Below are 17,985 nucleotides of genomic sequence, written 5' to 3' on the forward strand. Positions count from 1 at the left end.
ACCCCAACATCACCCAGCTAGCTGGTGGAAAGCTCTGTTGGCTCCACTATGATGTATGTGATTTATCCACGCCGTCTATCCATTTTTTCAGTTCATTTTAGATCATGAGAATAAAAATTAAGCAAATTCTAAGCTCAAGTGGACCACACCCCATGAAATAGTGGTGTATTAAAGGCTTGTCATTGAAAACTTCATGGAGGCCACCCCAACATTTATTTGCCATCCAACTTGTTCATCCAACCTGTTCGTAAAGTCACATAAACCTGGATGAAGTAGAAACACAAATCATATTGATCCAAAACTTCTGTGGGCCTGAAGAAGTTTTCAGTGGTTGGCATTCAGTCTCCACTATTTCATGGGGTGTGGTCTACTTGAGCTTTAGATCTTCTTACTTTTTATGCTTATAAAATGATCTGGAGAAATGGATGGACGGCTAGATTAAACACATACATCATGGTGGGCCCACAGAGCTTTTCCATCAGCTAGCTGGTTGGTGTTGGGGTCACCACCCAATCCAAGTCTCTGATGTTTAGGCAGTGTAATCGACGCAATAAGTCTCACCTGATGGATGGCTTAGAACTCAATCATGTTAGATACGTTGGCATATTTAATGGTGTATAGATGGGCTCCCCTGCAAGGCATGGTTTTAAAATAATGAAAACTGGCCTCGGTTCAAAACCAGCCGAGTTGAGCAGACTCGGAAATTCAGGCAAGTTTCTCCAGTCCGATTTATGTAATATCTGAAAAGTTAGTAAGTTTTTGTTGAGTATGGATGAAATCTAGTCAAGTCGATTCCACTTGGGTAAGTTGGGTCTAGTCGTTTTGAGTTTTTAAACCATTGTATAAGGGCTTGTATTCATATCACCTTTATGTAATTTATTTAATTTTAATTAAAGAAAGGACTCATTTGTATTGCAATTTATTTTCTTTTCGGTGCATGAACTACGAAGGATGGGATCGATATAACTACGAAGGATGATATATCTATATCCCATCCTTCGTAGTTATATCGAAGGATGGGATATATATATATATATAGAGAGAGAGAGAGAGAGAGAGAGATCACCACCAAAAGGTTGATTTGAGTATTTGGAACCGTGGCCCAAAATACCGGCGGTTGTTAAGCTATGTTGATAGCTGACTACCATTTCTAAACTGGAGGTTATCGATCCACATATGCAGCGCATAGTGTCATGGGTAGATGACACAATTCCGAATGTCTGTCCCTTGGGACATCTACCGTTGATCATAGACAAAAATTAAATGGATCAGACAATCTTACCCGTCTAATTTCACCTGTTGAATTGATACCCATGATTTTTTAAGCTGTTCATAAGCATCCAACCATTAAATGGTCAGAATAGTTTGATCTCTGTGTGGGTTATGATTTATTCACTGGACACCGGATATCACCATTGGATGATGTGGAACTGCCTACATAAATTCCACATGCATGGCAGATGATTCTCCATTTGGATGATGCATCCAAGAGAACGGTGTTCTATTGGACTCCTATGTACAGATGGGGTGACGGCCCGGTCATCCAGACCGTTGATCTGATGGTCCTTACTCTAGAAATATTAGGCCAACTTTAAAATTAAATTCCCCAACAAAAAAATTACATAAAAAATATATAAATAGGTGGTTTTAATTACTGTACCAGTAGCATCAGTGCATCAATTATTTGTTTATTCGTCACGTGGTAGTCACGTGGAGTGAAGTGGACCACATTCGCATCAAAGAATAGAAGTTGATGGTTGGTGATGGTGACGTGTCATGTATAAGCGCTAACCAATATTGTAGAGCCGTATGGTAGAGCCATCTCTCCACATGGCACACTGTGGAAGAGGAACTTATCAATCAGAACCATCCATCTAGTGGGTTGTACTGTAGATGGAATATGATTTGAAAAAAAAAAAATTTATTACATCTTTCAGATGACAGCCATTCTATTAGTGGCCTTTTAAGCAATGGTAGGAAACAAAAATGATCAACAGCCAACATCAGCTAGGTAATTAATGTCCAGAGAAGAAAGATGGAGATAGTTTCATGTCTATGGTTTTTGAGCCACAAGCCATCCTCGATAGGGCCCATTAGATGGACGTTATTGGCTTAACATCCTTCTTCCAAGTGTACCATTGAGAGACTATCCCTGAAAAATGCACACTTTGGATTGCTTTATTTTTAGGCTCATGCCTTAAATGAGCTAGCAAATTGGATGGATATTATGGATATAAAATACATACATCACGGTGGACCACCGCACTGAGTCACCAGGGAATCAGCTTCCACAGACATCTTAGGTGTCTATGGAAGGAGTCCTCTTGCACGGTACGGAAACGGATTGGCTACTCCCCTGCCACCGGCCAATGGCTGATGGTCGGTTCTCTGTAGGCCCCTCCATGATGTATGTGTTTCATCCATGCTGTCCATCTATTTTTCTAGATCATTTTATGATACGAGATCAAATATTAGGTGTATCCCAATCTCAATTGGACCACATTATAGGAAACATTGTTGAATGAATGTCAACCATTAGAAAAATTGGGGGCCATAAAAGTTTTGGATGACATAATAAACGGATTGGATGTCAAATAAACAGTACAGTGGGCCTTAGGAGGTTTTTTATGGTGGATATCCAATCACTATTGTTTTCTTGTGGTGTGGTCCACATGATATTTATATCCCTCTCATTTTTGGGATCAAGCTATAAAATGATATGTAAAAATGGATGAACGGAATGGATGAAACACATACAGCATGGTGGGGCCCAAGTAGTACCGACCACCAGCCACCTGGCTGGTGGCAGGAGCGTAGCCAATCCGCCCTCGCACGGTACCATACTTGTACTCGCTTTGGTAAGCCAAGATGGAGACCACAAATCTTAAAAATCTGAAAGCATGCACACTTTCATACATGTGTTTATCAGGTGGGCCACACATATATAATTGCAAATAGTAAAACACCCAAAATCTGTGGGGCCCACCACATTATGTATGTGACATGCATGCATCCACTCTGTCCATGAGGTGAGAACCCTTATATCCATCTTTATAATCACCGTAAGCACAAAAAATCAGTCCAATAAAAAAACTGATCAGATGGGCCACCCCAAATGAAAATTTTAAAATTATGCCTAAAACACCTCTAAATTCATGCTGCCTGGCCTACATCATCCTGATTTTTGTATCTTCCTTTCATCCTTGTGAGCCTCACCGGATTTACAGATTAGAAGGAAGATGCACAACGTGGTGGCACCAAATACGAACCTACAATTGATGTACAATCCCCACCTCCTTGGTCCAGCATGATGTTTACATGCAGCCCAATAATGTGAAGATGACTTCCTCATGGTTGAAGGCAACACGCAAATATCAGCCTACACGTTGCTTCTTATGGCGTGGCTCACTTGAGATTTGGATCTACCTTATCTATGGTTATCCTAAAATGAGCTATGGAAATGGATGGACAGAGTTGAAGTAACACAAACATCACAATAGTTACTTCAGAGATTAAGGCTACTGCAATTCGTCCTATGGTCTCAGAGTGCAAGATAAACAGTTGATGTTATGTAGGTGGGCGCAAACAACACTGACCTTAATCAAGACCACACTACAACAAAAAGCGGTATAAACGGCATTTGCGCTGCACGTTTATCGGCGCTAACGAAGACCCAACGACGGATATCGTACCATATTAAAAAAAAATCTCTCACATTTTCTACCCGTCTCTCTCTCTCTCTCTCTCTCTCTCTCTCTCTCTCTCTCTCTCTGCAACTCCACGACTCTCCTATTTCCTACCCGTCTCTCTCTCTCTCTCTCTCTCTCTCTCTCTCTCTGTGCAACTCCACGACTCTCTCCTTCTCTCTCTCCTCTTTCTCTCTCACGACTGCTTTGGGATCTCTCCGTAGTATCTAGATCTGCTACTCTCTTGTTTCCTAGGGTTTTGGATCTGTTTTCTGCACTCTGCTACAGTTCAGTCTTCTGCTGCTGGTGAATCTCAGATTCTCAGGTATGATCTACTTTAGAATACTTGATTACGAATATGCTTTGTTGAATACAAATTCCTAATTAGGGATTTGCGTTGTCCAATCCATTTGTAAGGATTTGCATTGTCGAATCCATTTTTAGGGATTTGCATGGTTGAATCCTTAATTTAGAAGTGCTTGTTACATCTGCAGATTCTCGAATCAGGGTTGTTGATGGTGTTGATCTGATTTACAAGTTCAAAGGTATTAGCTAAAACCTTCATATATTGTTCCTGTCTGTATCTTGTCCATCATTTTTGTTAAAACTGTTTTAGGATTTGAGATGAATCACCAGCAGATAGTCCATTTCAACAAACAATTGTTTTTCTATTGTCATGTTCTGTTGCGATTTTCATGGCGCTTCTTCAAATGTATCCTCGTTGGATGGTGCTAATGCACTGTTGATGTGGGGTTGGATGGTGTTGGCCCATTACGGAATATGGAATGTCTCTCTGTTTTCATGTCTTTCTATTTTCAGGCGTTTGATCTGACAGTGGTTACCATCCTCCCTGTGGAGATGGTTTTTGGTCATGGATGATTGAAGATGCCCACCAATCCCACCATCCAGATCATTTAAGATGGAGATGGCTTGTCTAATTTCAACGAACCTTACTCTGATGTTGTACTGACTTGAAGAATTGGATCATTTCCCCTTCCCATATTGCCGTTAATGATTGTATTTTAGTTTCTTGTTACTCATCATAGTACATGTGGCTGTATTTTTCTGTGAATCTGAGCCGTCTGCAGGTGGGCCACCCAAATACAACCAGGAGATCTCATCTATTTGTTTATTCTCCTTTGAAAGTTGAATATTGCCCGGGTTCTAATAATTGTCTCCATTTATCCAGTGAGTAGGATAGCATAGTTTTTCCATGGATGGCTATCTACAGCAAGACCCATTTGTATATGCTAAAAACGTAGTAGATAAGGACACGCCATCATCTCCACAATAGAAAAACAGTTGTTTGTTTAAATGATCTGGATGGTCGCAAAGTATGAGAGCTTGATATGCGGGAATCCAGAAAATGCAGAGCAAGATCCTAACCACTGGTTCGTGGACACTTGTTTGTTGAAATAGGACCAACAGGTATTTTCCATTTTTTAACAGCATAACGAATGACCACTAATCCAATCTCCAGATAAATAATCACATAATAGTGAGAAAATCTACATTTTGGAGGACTATTTATTGTACATATTTTGTATCAGATGGGCATTTATTGATTTAAGTCCAGGCCCTTTTTCTTGGAGTCAATCAGCTTGCTATTTGTATTTGCCGCTGTACATGTAGCATTCATGCATTGTGTGAGACATTCATATTTGATATTTAGCTTGTTCTTCAACCACAGTTTTCATTTCTTCATGACAATTAATATGGTTGTCACAAGGTGTTGGAAGGAATTTTCCACGGACTTGTACCTCCCACATGGATCAGATTGGCGGGCCTCTGCTTTTTTTTTTTGTTGCATTAATTCAAAAGGGTCGTTATCCAACTTATATTAGGGCCAGAACATTTGTAAGAATTCACCGCTGATGGATTTTTGTGTAAATTTGAAAGGGCTATGATTCAACTTCCATGTGTCACAGTTCAGGGCCATTCATCAGGTAGAGTGCACTGTGATAGAGCCACAGTCATCCTAGAGACTTCAACAGTTCAAACTATATGATAGATCATGTTGAGCAGCTGACAATACCGAAGGTGCTTTACTCATATTTTCTATTGTGCAAACTATATGATCTGTAATTTATCTGTGTTAAGAATTTTGTTGGGCTGTAATTTAAAGAATCTTTCACCAGAAGCTGCACATTTACAACTAGAATGTTAACACATACATAGACGCTTATGCGTAATGATTTTCAATCAATAGATGCTTCTGATCATCATACCTGACAGATCAGGTCCTTTGCTTCTGTAGACACATGAGCAGTGGGAGGAAAACTCAAGTCGATCTCCACAATCCTACACATAGATAGTAGTATTATAAGCTCTATGTAAACTTTGGGAAATGTAGATAGGCAGATGAAGCTTTTCTAACCTTTTGAATGTATCTTCCTGGTTCTCGGCTTTGAAAGGTGGGACGCCGTAAAGGAACTCATAGCAGAGGATGCCCAAGGTCCAGTTGTCAACTGTGTAGTCATGTGCTTTGTTTGTTACCATTTCTGGTGCTAGATAATCCAAAGTTCCACACATGGTGAGCCTCTTTGATCTGGATTGCATTGACCATCCAAAATCTGCAATTTTCAGTCGGCCCTGCAGGAGAGGTAATTGATTTATCAGCAGTGGTGGAATTCTTTGGTTTCCCTTCTTTCATGGAAGGTCAGAACAAAACCCAATAGTGGCATTCCTCTATGGTTGAATATCATCGTTGAATGATGATGGAAGTGGGCCCCACCTGCCTCCAGCACCTTTGGAGCCCTATGAAATTTGGTCAAGCATTTGGTGCAGTGCAGTGAGACCCAAATAGAAATTATCAATTTTCTGTTTTTTATTTTTGCCTTTCATCCACAAATAAAAAACAGTTCCCCTCATTTCAAATTTCATCAAGCAGTTGAAAGTTGAAACAGCGAAACACTGATGTTTGGGGCAAGGCAGTGGGACCCAAATGGCAGTTATCATTTTTTAGGGCAGGGCAGCAGGACCCAAATGGCAGTTATCATTTTTGGGGCAGGGCAGCGAGACCCAAATGGCAATTATCATTTTTTCACTTTCCATCCCCAAATAACAAAAAAAGTTCACTTGTTTCAAATTTCAACAAACAGTTGAAATCTGAACAGCAAAACATTGATGCTTGAGGCAGCACAACAGGACCCAAATGGCGGTTATCATTTTTTCACCTTCCGTCCCCAAATAATAAACAATTTCACTTGTTTCAAATCTCAACGAGCAGTTGCAAGACCCAAATGAAAGTTATCAATTTTTTTTTTCCTTTTCCATCCCCAAATAACAAAAAAGTTCACTTGTTTCAAATTTCAACAAACAGTTGAAAGCTGAAACAGTGAAACATTGATGCTTGAGGCAGCACAATGGGACCCAAATGGCAGTTATCATTTTTTCACATTCTGTCCCCAAATAATAAACAATTTCACTTGTTTCAAATCTCAACAAGCAGTTGAAATTTGAAAACACAAAGCACTGCTACACAAAAAGAGCTTTCTGTCTGCCACCAATTCCTGAGTCAATTATGAATGTACCTAAAAGAATTGCAGCCCACTTCTCGAAACAGCCCAACAATCAGACTGTAATTTATCTGTGCAAACAATTTGGACTGTTTGATTTGAAGTGCTTGCATGCTGCATGCAATGTCCAAGTATTTTCAACTAAGTTTTTGGTTCATGATGCATCCACATTCCGAGCCTCATATGCTGCCACATGCAACCAACACTACAACAAAAACAGCTATACACGACATTTGCGCTTTTCTTGAATTTTAGTTTTTATTGTAGTTGCATGAATCTTCTAACTTGTGTACCAATAACTATGTTTCTTATAGATTACATGTATAGACTGTCTAAATTGGGTGCCAGGTTGGCAAGGACAACAGGGTTTGGTGTCCCATCTGTAAGCAAGGAGAGTTGAGAGAGAATCATTATCTTATTTACTGTACTTGTTGCAAGCTTCAAATCGATGTCCAAAGCGATAAGGTGCTGTCCCAATTCATTTTGGTGCTACAATTCTCTATTTGTTGTTCTGTCATTTTTGGTGCTTAATGGAGAGCAAAACTGAAAGTTGTTGTCCATATGTTAAATTTCCAAACAAATTTTCAAGTTCTATGTTAGTATCTTTTAGAATTTCAGCTGTAGATTTTTTTCCTCTTTTTAGATGAAATTCAACATGATCTTCCAAATTGCATATCTTTGATTCTTAGAACCAATACAAGCAATCTCTTCCTATATAGCTCTACAAAGTAAGTCAGCGGGTTTCTCTCCATTTGTTTGCCAGGTATTATTCATCAATCTCTTCCATAAATAATTGATCTTGCTTAATTTATATTTTTGTCGCTTCATTTATGTGTTTTCCTAGAGAGTAGAGGCCCAACTTGTAACTCCTCAGAACCCACTCTGCCGTAAGATATTACGATGCATGACGGTTCCCAGCAGGTTAAGTTGCAAGTTATTATATATAGTTGGTTGGATGTCTTTTATTTTTGTAAATGTTGTTAATAGTTAGTTGGATGATGAATGATACTTGTGATTGTGAATGACAATAAACAACTTATTATATATGGAGCCCCAACATGCCCACAATTTTTGACCTTTACGCTGACTTGCAATTGAATTCGACGTCCCAGATGGATCGTTCATTGATTCCAACCGTGCAACCAGAATGATGAGTATCTTACCTTTATTTATGTATCACGTGATCTTCGTGGTGGGTCCGACCGTTTACATGGTACTGATTTCCAACAAAATCGGTATATTAGTGGAAAAGGTAGTACGGTAACACTGGTTGGGGGCTGCACGTGATCGGTTCCCTTTTTTTGTATTTCGGCATGGTATAGTGTGCGTTTATGACCACTTTACGAATTGTTGCAATTCTCTCCATAGCATACACACACGCCAATCTGGGCCGATCAAATTACGGTTCCTACTGTGGATGGAGCACCATTAGCTAGATGATGAATGCCAATTATGATTGATTATGTAATTGTTTAAGTATAGGATAATCAGTTGCCCATTTGAGAATTTTTATGTGGCCAAGTATAGATATAGTGTGCTTTTGGAGGCATAAAAATTCTCAAATTGTCCCACGTTTGGACAATTCAAGGCTGGATAGATTGGAATGCTTTTGGTTACCTGATTTAAATGCACATGCTAGTTCTGTGTTGTATCTATCCTTTTCTCTCTGGTTACGTTTCTTATATTTATTTCTAATGTCAAATATCCGCACATTATGTGGATACTTGACATGGGAATCAAATGCAAGATCAACGTATTTGAAGAGAGATTCCACTCATCAGGCCACAATTATGAGTTGAATATAGACCATAGATCATTTTTTTTTTGTTTTTTTCGGGGGGTTTGTTCTAACCTTCTGTTTTTCTGGTACATGTGTGTCTCACCTGATAAGTGGACAAGCCTAATTTCTGGGAGAGGAGCTTTGCTAAGCACACGTGTATGCAATTCATCCCATGTACGCACCACACATGCCGGCAAGGCACATAGGTGCGAGATCCAATCCATCCAGGTTTGGAGGACCAGATTTGTTTTCCTCCAAAACAAATCTGGTCCACAAGTATCTGGGCATCAATATTGGAAGCAGGTGGATGGGTTAGAAAGCTTCAGCCAAGTTTTTCTGAGCTGTAATCTGACCTTCTGTTTTTCTCATACATGTGCGTCTCTCACCTGATTTCTGGGAGAGAAGCTTTGCTAAGCACACACGTGTGTGCAATTCAGCTCATGTACACCCCACACACACTACAAGAAAAGTATCCTTTACCGGCGGTCAAAACCGCCGGCAAAGGCTAAGAAAACCGTCGGTAAATCCTTTGCCTGCGGTTAGCTAACAGCCGGTAAAGCCTCAGTCGGTAAAGGCTTTACCGGCGGCCACGACCTTTATTGACAGTTGTTCTGGACGCCGCTAAATCGTCAGTTTTTGTTAAAAATGGTTAAAAGCTACGGATAAAATCCGTAGCTAAATATGACTAGCCCCACAGTACAACCGTAGCCATTGGTACCGTAGCCATAGTAAATGCGTAGCCTGTTGAGTGGGGTTCAGAAAATCAGTTTCACATCAGCTGATACGGCAGTGTTGAATCCATATCAGCTTACCCCAATAAGATACAGGGAAACTCTTAGTTATTCTAAGCATATGATAGGCAATAAATAAAATTCATGGAAGCCCTCCTGGGCATATACTGTAAAGAAATTGCTTCCTATTTCAGTTTTTAACTAACATATTACAGGCAGACAATGCCTATAGTGAAATAAATCAAACCTTAATTGAACAGTTTCTATGAATTAAAGTACAGAACATATAACAAATATTAGCACATGGTTACATATCAAAATATCTGAAACAAAATATCCATGCCCTCCTGTTACAATTACAAGATATCATCCAAACATTTCATCACCATTCCACCGTTCTTCATTTTCTCTGGTTACTTTGCATGTGCAGATCATCGCACTCTCTGCTGTGAGAAAAATGTCTGGAAAAGAAAATTGTAATTAAAGAATTTGCTAGAGTTTGCTTGCTCAAATTTTATAAAAGAATTTGAAGCATATACCTAACTTTAGAAACTATTCATGGATAGAACAGGGAGTATAAGTTCCTAGGGCATTCGGTCCAAGTATCTTGATGATGCTTGTTACAAGTGGGGATGATACTTCTAAAATCCAAACTTGGATTTGATAGGCACTGCCATAGATGGAAGATGCTCCGAAAATCTTACAGATCGAATTTCCTAATCTGTCAATCAACGTCCTACAAAAGACGGTTAAGAAAAAATTATAAATCAATTGCCTGGAAAAAAAATGGCCAAAGATTATATGGCAAGAATTCTCAATTAAATTTCCTTAAGTCATACCAAATAGATAACTCTTTATAAGAATATAATTAACACAATTAAATTTCAAACTCAAGATGTGAAATTACTATACTCATCCAATCTGAGCTTCAAATCATAGAATGACTGCAAACTGATCCAGACACATTGGCTTCTCAACGAGTTCTCCATGCAGAAACAAAAACTGAGCTACTATAATCAAACATTATACATGCTATGATGCCAACTATCATATGCGACTAAACAAGTCTAAAAACACATGAAGTAAACATAAAACAGACGTTAAGCTCACAAGTATGTGGAATCGCATCTGTTCACATGCAGCAGCACATACGTCAGGTTAAATGGTCTAGACTCTGGGAATTACTGTAACTAGTCGTGAACCCAAAATCAGATTGATTGGATATTTGGATGATACTCATTACTGATTGATGGATATATTTTTGGTGAATTCAGGCCATTTCATGTTACCTTAATAGGAAAGTCTGTGGGGGTAACATCCCGTTGAAATTAGACATGGAACAAGCTTACGATCGGCTCGATTGGAGCTTTTTTATGTCTTGTGTTGCTGCAATTTGGTTTTTGTCATGCCTGGGTTAATATGGTGGAAAAGTGCTCTTTTTAAAGAGGGCCTATACTTTTTTCTCGAAGTTGGACAGTACTCTCCAAGTAACCCGATTGATCCCAAATAACGAGAAGCCAGTTCAGACATAAAAGAAGCTTCAAGCATGACACCCTCCACTTTGGCTATTAGCAGAGTTGCAAGATAGACCTGCCAAATTCCTGTTTAACAAACAGAATTAGTAGAGGCATGAAGATTTGGGTTATTGTTGTTGTTACTACTATTATTATTATTATTATTATTATTAGTGTAAAAAGGAAATAAATTATAATAAAAACAAAAACAAAAATACACGATATCATATCAATAGCCAGTACCCATGGAATCATTCAGGCATTTAACCAAGCTTAGCAATTGCAACCTAAAGTACTCAGATGTAGCACAGTAGCAGAGGATTACGTGGATAGTCTGGATTGAAAGGTTCAATCCAGGGAAAAATCAGTTTAGCATGCACTGTGGGTTCAATCCAGGGCAAAATCAGTTTCGCATATGATGGAAAGTTCAATTTTTTAGTTATTGATTGTAAGTTAGGATCATCCGACCAAAGTGGTTTTTGAAATAGATGGGCTATCAAGGATAAGAGCCACATCATCGATGTCAGATCAATGATCAGACTATTTGTAGCATGGCAAATATGGACTGTCAACTTTTGTAGGCATTGGTTGGAAGATTATGATCATTCAACCAATTTAACTATAAAAACGTGGCAAAGGTGCAGGAATAATTTTAAACAGCATATCTAAGAATTAAAATAAAAATAAATAAATAAAAAATAAAAAAAAGCCATAGGAATTGTGACAGCCTTGATTTACATCAACAACTTATAACTTCTATTCAGAAAATAAAGTTTACTAACTTGGAAAACAACATATATGTCAAATACCTTGGGCAAGTCATCACCATTTACGATTCAGTGTTAACCAGACAGCAAACCAGCCAAAAACATGAATTATGTTGCAGAAAACAAGAAAAACACTGAGTTTTTTATGAAGTTGCACTGGCACTAACTTTTATGCTTCACAGGAAACAGTAGAAACTTGAAAATGTATACATCACTTTAATCATTTTAAAATAGTGATACTGTAGTGGGTTTTATTCAAAGGAATGATAATGGGCCATCAGATGTTAATTCTTATGAAACTCGGTCTCCACTATTTTTAATTTTCTCAACTTCATCCAACTGCAGCAAATTACAGAAACCTCTAACTCGTGAATTGTCTTGTTACCTGGTTAGTGGTGGCTGAGTTGTGTCACAGGGAAGTAGACTCTGAGAACTTTCCGGGCACAGAGGTGGTGGAGAATGTGCAAGGTTAGGCTCCAGTATAAAACCCAAACTATCCAGTTTATCATCATGAGAGATTCCTGCCTGAAGTAGCGTTTTGTTGTCATCTCTAACCTTCTTACCCCGAAGAAGAACACCAATTTGCAGCCCGCCTCCAAGTACAGCAGTCACAGCTTCCATAACTGTCCTCTAGAAATTCGACAGTTAGAGATTTGTCAGCAAAACACATCCTCTGATGTTGTTCCAAGCAAGATAGTATACACCTACTAAGGTCTAAGATATAGTTACTTTGTGAAAAATAAACGAGAGAAGTTAATGAGCTATTGAATTAAGTGTTTGATCATTGAGAAGTCTTTAATCACCAATAGGATTTTTTTTTTCTTGCATTGTGCAAAACCCATCAGCCACTTGGAAAAAATACCTGTAACGCTTCTCATAATTTAATCTTTGCTTTTCAAACGCATGGTGGATCCTTTATAAGGCAGCAAAAATTTGCTGTTCTCTGCCTGTGAACTGCACCTGCTGTTGCAGGGTTACAGATCCTGATTGGGCAAGTGACAGGTATTGCATCTCAACAACTGTAGCTTTTTAACAAATGGACAACTTTCAATTGATTTCATTTCCAGACTTTTTGAAAGGAATATATTAAAAAAATATGACTAACCATCCAAGTCCAACTAATCCAAGTCATCCAGCATGCACCTCTACTACCCATGAGTATGTGTATCAAAGCCAAAACAGGTGGAGGTGCATAGACCAGCATCCAAAACATTCCAATGTTGTGTACTTTGATCTGCATTGCGGACCCGACTTTTATTTTTTTCTCATCTGATGAACGTCCTGGATCCCATACAAATGTGTCAAATTGGCACATGTGAAATTATTATAGCGTGGTAAACTAAGTAGTGTAAGAGTAGAAACTTCAAGAGAGCTTTCTAAATGAAAACTTACCAAACCCATCAAAGAAATGGCATTATAAATAAATAAATAAATAAATAAAAATCACAACTATATGTTTGTTGAACAAGGTCTTTCATCCATAACCATTAAAAACCATCATAGCTTAGTGTTTATTTTTTTTTCAACCAAATGCAGAAACAGAATAATACACTTTCATGACAAGTCATGCCACAGGCTCACCATTTATGAGCAAATAAAAGAAAAGATACATTAATTACTCCCACCTCAGAAGCAAGCATCCGCATATATGGTCAGAAAAGAAATGCGGAGCAAACAAAAAAGGCAAGAAAACAGAAGGTAATAAGAGAACTCAATGCACATTTCAGAAACTATCGAGTACCTGTACGAGACCATGCAAGGTCAACTTGGCCTCATCATCCACATATATCTCCATTGGCTGAAACGGAACAAATGTCAAATTAAAGCAGATTAGGAGCCTCTCCTCAAGCTAATTGAATCCAGTTGGATGATGTATGGACAACTCTGGGAACCGATTCTGGTCCATGTCTGACTTGAAATACTAGCATTATGCTTCCTAATAGAAACTTGTTTAATTCACAACCTTTTAATCCATATCCTACCCAAAATAGATCCCATTAGTAAACAACTGATACTCAACTCCTGATCACAGCCTTATGTACTAAACAACCAGGTATACGACAACTGAGTGACATTGAAGACAGCAGCACAAGTAGGCTACAAAAGTAGCTCCAACAATGTAGATGATTAACCATCATTAGCCCAAGTAAAATAATTGAAGTTCTAGGTGACCTGTATATTGTATTTCATACTTATACTAGCACAAACCTGGAATTACTAAACTGAAGCATCCTAAGGAAGAAATACCACACCCCCAAAAGTGAACTGGAACATATAGGACCCAGGCAAACATGTCAAAACACACACACACACACACACACACACACACAAACACAAAAGGTTCCAAAGGAAAAGACCAAGGTTAATTTGATGAAACTACACACCTGAATTTCCTTATCAAAGGCCATAACCTTTACTTCATCACTAGAAAGAGCAGCATCCTTCTTGGCTTTCTAATACCAACCACCATTCGATTTCTTTCAGCTCTATGAAATGATAAAGATAGATCTTAACAATGAATTTGCACTCACCTTGAGATCATCAAGATGGTCAAGTATGAAAAATCGTGCTTCGTCTTTCAATTTAGAGTAGAAACCTACAAAATTCTTTAGCTTTAGTTCAGCGGAAAAGTTTTGATGTGCATCTACAATCTCAAATTCAGGATTCCCATTTCCAACTGTGCCTTCTTAGAAGGCATCCTTGAATTCCCAGTCATTTTCATCCAAATCATCATCACCATTTACTAAATCTGAATTCAGGCCCAACTGAGTTGAACTAAATTCATTTGCAGTGGGTTGTCGAGTAGAATTTACAGTGGATATCTGCTCAGCTTGACTGTACAGATCTGAAATAAGATCACTAAAAGCACTGCTCCAACCAGAATTGACGCCATTGAAGCCATTGCTAACAGAGGTGGTGAGTCCATGAAAAAACCCCTCTTCGGCGTCAAACATATCACCATAATCCGGTTTTCCATTGCTAAAAGTATATGAAGGAGTGGTTCCTTGACTATCCTCCAACATTTCTTCAATGCCCTGCAACTAAAAATTATTGAATTATCAAATATAGCCAGCATTCTTACAATTCATGTGCCACAAGACTACAGGCAAACTTCAGTAGTAAATAAAAAGTAGGTGGTACATTTTTTTTTTAAATGTGAAGAGTTACCAGCAGTCTATCACTGAAACATGCAACTTTTACAAAATTGAAAACCAAGTATACTGTCCTTGATTTTAAATTAGCAAAGGAGGATTTGGGAATGTAAGCATGGAATCTAATTGTCACCTCTGATCCAGAGGTTTGACACTTCAGCCTTACAGAAATGTGTAAAGTTCATTGCTGTCATTAGTATGAAGCTCACTTTAGCCTTATGGGTTCTTTTTATTCTTACTTTCCTATTGTTTTTTTTTTTTAAGAGATGCATGGTGCATGAGATATTGTAAAGGTTCCCTTTGTTATTTTTCTGTTGCCTTCTAGAAATGTATCATACATTGATTTAAACTTGATTTTTTTTTTCTTCAGGTGACTGTCATGATCATGTCATTGAAGGCTGGAAATCTCAGTCTAAACATGGTTGCTGCCTGTCACATTATTCTTATAGAGCCTTGGTGGAACCCAACTACCGAAGATCAAGCTATTGACAGGGCACATTGAATTAGGCAGACTCGCCCTGTGACTGTTTCACGGCTAACTGTTAAAGATACAGTGGAGGATCGGATATTAGCTCTCCAGGTAAGTTTCTGTTCATAGTCTGCTGGATCCACGGATTTAATACTATAGGATGACTTTGATGTAACTTGTTTGACTTGTAGTTAGGCATATGGCAAAAAAAAAAGGAACGGGAAATATTCATTTCTAGTTCAGCCTCAATTGTTAGAAATACGGTAAAAAAACTTAAATTAAAAATGGTAAAATAATAGAAACACCAAAATTCAGCGAATGGAAAGTTCACGTTTAATATGGTTTAGACAAGTAGTAGACATGCATCTTGAGATTAGGGCCCACTGTAATCTTTATTTGCCATCCAACCTATTGATTAGGTCAAACAGACCTGGACGAAGGGATCCAAAACCTTTCTAGCCCCATATCAACATCTTCATGCAAATGAACCTCTGATACATGACTGTCTTCTCTCAGACAACACCTATACACTAATCCGCAATTAGGGAATCGACACTACAAATCCCTAATTAGGGATTCGAAACTCAAAAAATCCCAATACACAAATCATTGCACAATGTTACTTGAAGGATTAAAAAAATGCCAAAAAATGCCCAAATTGATATGAATAGATAAGGGGGGGAGAGAGAGAGAGAGAGAGAGAGAGAGAGAGAGAGAGAGAGATACCTGATGTTACAGCAGAGATCGAGTGGAGAGACAGATACCTGATGTTGCAGCAGAGGGCCGAGGAGATAGAAAGAGAGAGGACTAGGGTTTTGAGAGAGAGAGGGAAAGCGATCGGAGAGGGAGAGGCAGAGGGAGGGAGGGAGAGAGAGAGGGAGAGGGCCGGAGACGGAGAAGGAGAGGCAGAGAGAGCGGCAGAGCGAGGGAGTGAGAGGGAGAGCGAGCGGCAGAGCGATGGAGTGAGAGGGAAACCGAGCGAGAAGGAGAGAGAGAGGCGTGCGATAGGTTAGGGTTTTTTCCTTTTCTTTTATATGTATCTATACGGACCTGCCCGCAGCCGTTAAAACTAGTAGCCGGCAAAGCATTAGCCCATTGGTCGGCTAAGGCCCATTTTCTTGTAGTGACATGTGCCCGCAAGGCACATAGGTGCGAGATCCAATCCATCCTTCAGGTTGGGCCGACCTTCTACATGTTTTCCCCCAAAACAAATTTGGTCCACTCAGTATCTGGGCACCAATATTGGAAACAGGTGGATGGGTTAGAAAGCTTCAGCCAAGTTTTTCTGAGCTGTAAATTTGTTTTGCAAACTGTGGCCCATCTGACCAGTAGATCAACCTAATTCTTGGTCTAGGGCATCAATATTGCCATGCGATTATGATGGATGAATTGGATCTTGAACCTATCTGCCATGCTAGCACATGCATAGCGGTGTACATGAGCTTTCTTGCACATGCATATGGGCTTAGTAAAGCTCTCTCGAGCACGGCATGTTTACTCTGGCTTCAACATGATGACAGTCATCCTTATCTCTCACGCATGTGCCACACTTTCACATGTTACCTGAATTGCTTCCATCACCTGGGGGAAGCAGTCCTTAACTCCTTGCACATTCCAGTAAAGAATCAGTTTCAGCAGCTGAGATTGAATCAATCCAACATTCCAGGCTTCCAGCAAGAGCCCTGCAGAGGCTACTTGTGAGTGCCAACATGCAACATATGTGCCAGAACCAGGATTTTCATCATGTCTACCTCACCACATATGTACAGTGGCCCAAAAATCAGGTGGTTCCAGCCAATGGGTGGGCCACACATGCATTTAAATGCGAACAGCTGGTCAATTGATGTGAACCATTGGTCAAATTCTTTTAGAAAATCGCATCTCTTCAAACAAGTGCCACCCACCTGATGAGTGGACCAGCCTATTGGTTAGCCACTGCATGTTCATGATAGGCCCTACCTGATGAAGGGCCTGGATCTCGTGCATTGCACCACGTGTTGTGCAAAGCTCCTCTTCAAAAGTCTCACTTGGATCTCCTTTTCTTTGCTTTCTCTAAAGTCTTATTATGTCTAAAATGTGAGTATGTTGTTCCTGTGGTGGATCTGTTGTACAGATAACCAAGGCTGGCGAGATTGGGTCTTCCACTATGCCCCACAAAGTCAATCCGATTGATTTTGAAAACAGTGAGGGTAACCTGATTGTAGCTAATGGAACTCTAAACAACCTGAGCACGGAGTTACCCATTTCACGTTGGCAGGTAATATAGTTCCGTTTGCATTTCGTTTCTTTTCTTTTCTTTTGTAGTTCTTTTACTCTTTGGTGTTGGTCTTCTTATAAAGAAGAGAGTCTTGATCTGGGCTTGTTGAGC

General features: G+C 39.2%; 2 long non-coding RNA genes across 4 annotated transcripts; both read right to left on the reverse strand.

Moving 5' to 3' along the window:
* Positions 1 to 9,880: 9,880 nt before the first annotated feature.
* Positions 9,881 to 11,778, reverse strand: LOC131256531 (uncharacterized). 2 transcript variants are annotated; one of them, XR_009176870.1, is made up of 3 exons: positions 11,065 to 11,778; positions 10,255 to 10,451; positions 9,881 to 10,176 (listed from the first exon to the last, which is right to left on the reverse strand). It is a non-coding gene; the product is annotated as an uncharacterized LOC131256531 (long non-coding RNA). The 2 variants fall into 2 exon arrangements; XR_009176869.1 differs by having other exon boundaries at positions 11,005 to 11,778.
* Positions 11,779 to 13,736: 1,958 nt separating this feature from the next.
* Positions 13,737 to 15,178, reverse strand: LOC131256532 (uncharacterized). 2 transcript variants are annotated; one of them, XR_009176871.1, is made up of 3 exons: positions 14,528 to 15,178; positions 14,381 to 14,449; positions 13,737 to 13,794 (listed from the first exon to the last, which is right to left on the reverse strand). It is a non-coding gene; the product is annotated as an uncharacterized LOC131256532 (long non-coding RNA). The 2 variants fall into 2 exon arrangements; XR_009176872.1 differs by having other exon boundaries at positions 13,744 to 14,261.
* Positions 15,179 to 17,985: the final 2,807 nt, after the last annotated feature.

Source organism: Magnolia sinica, chromosome 9 (genome assembly GCF_029962835.1).
Source record: "Magnolia sinica isolate HGM2019 chromosome 9, MsV1, whole genome shotgun sequence".
Lineage (NCBI taxonomy): Eukaryota > Viridiplantae > Streptophyta > Magnoliopsida > Magnoliales > Magnoliaceae > Magnolia > Magnolia sinica.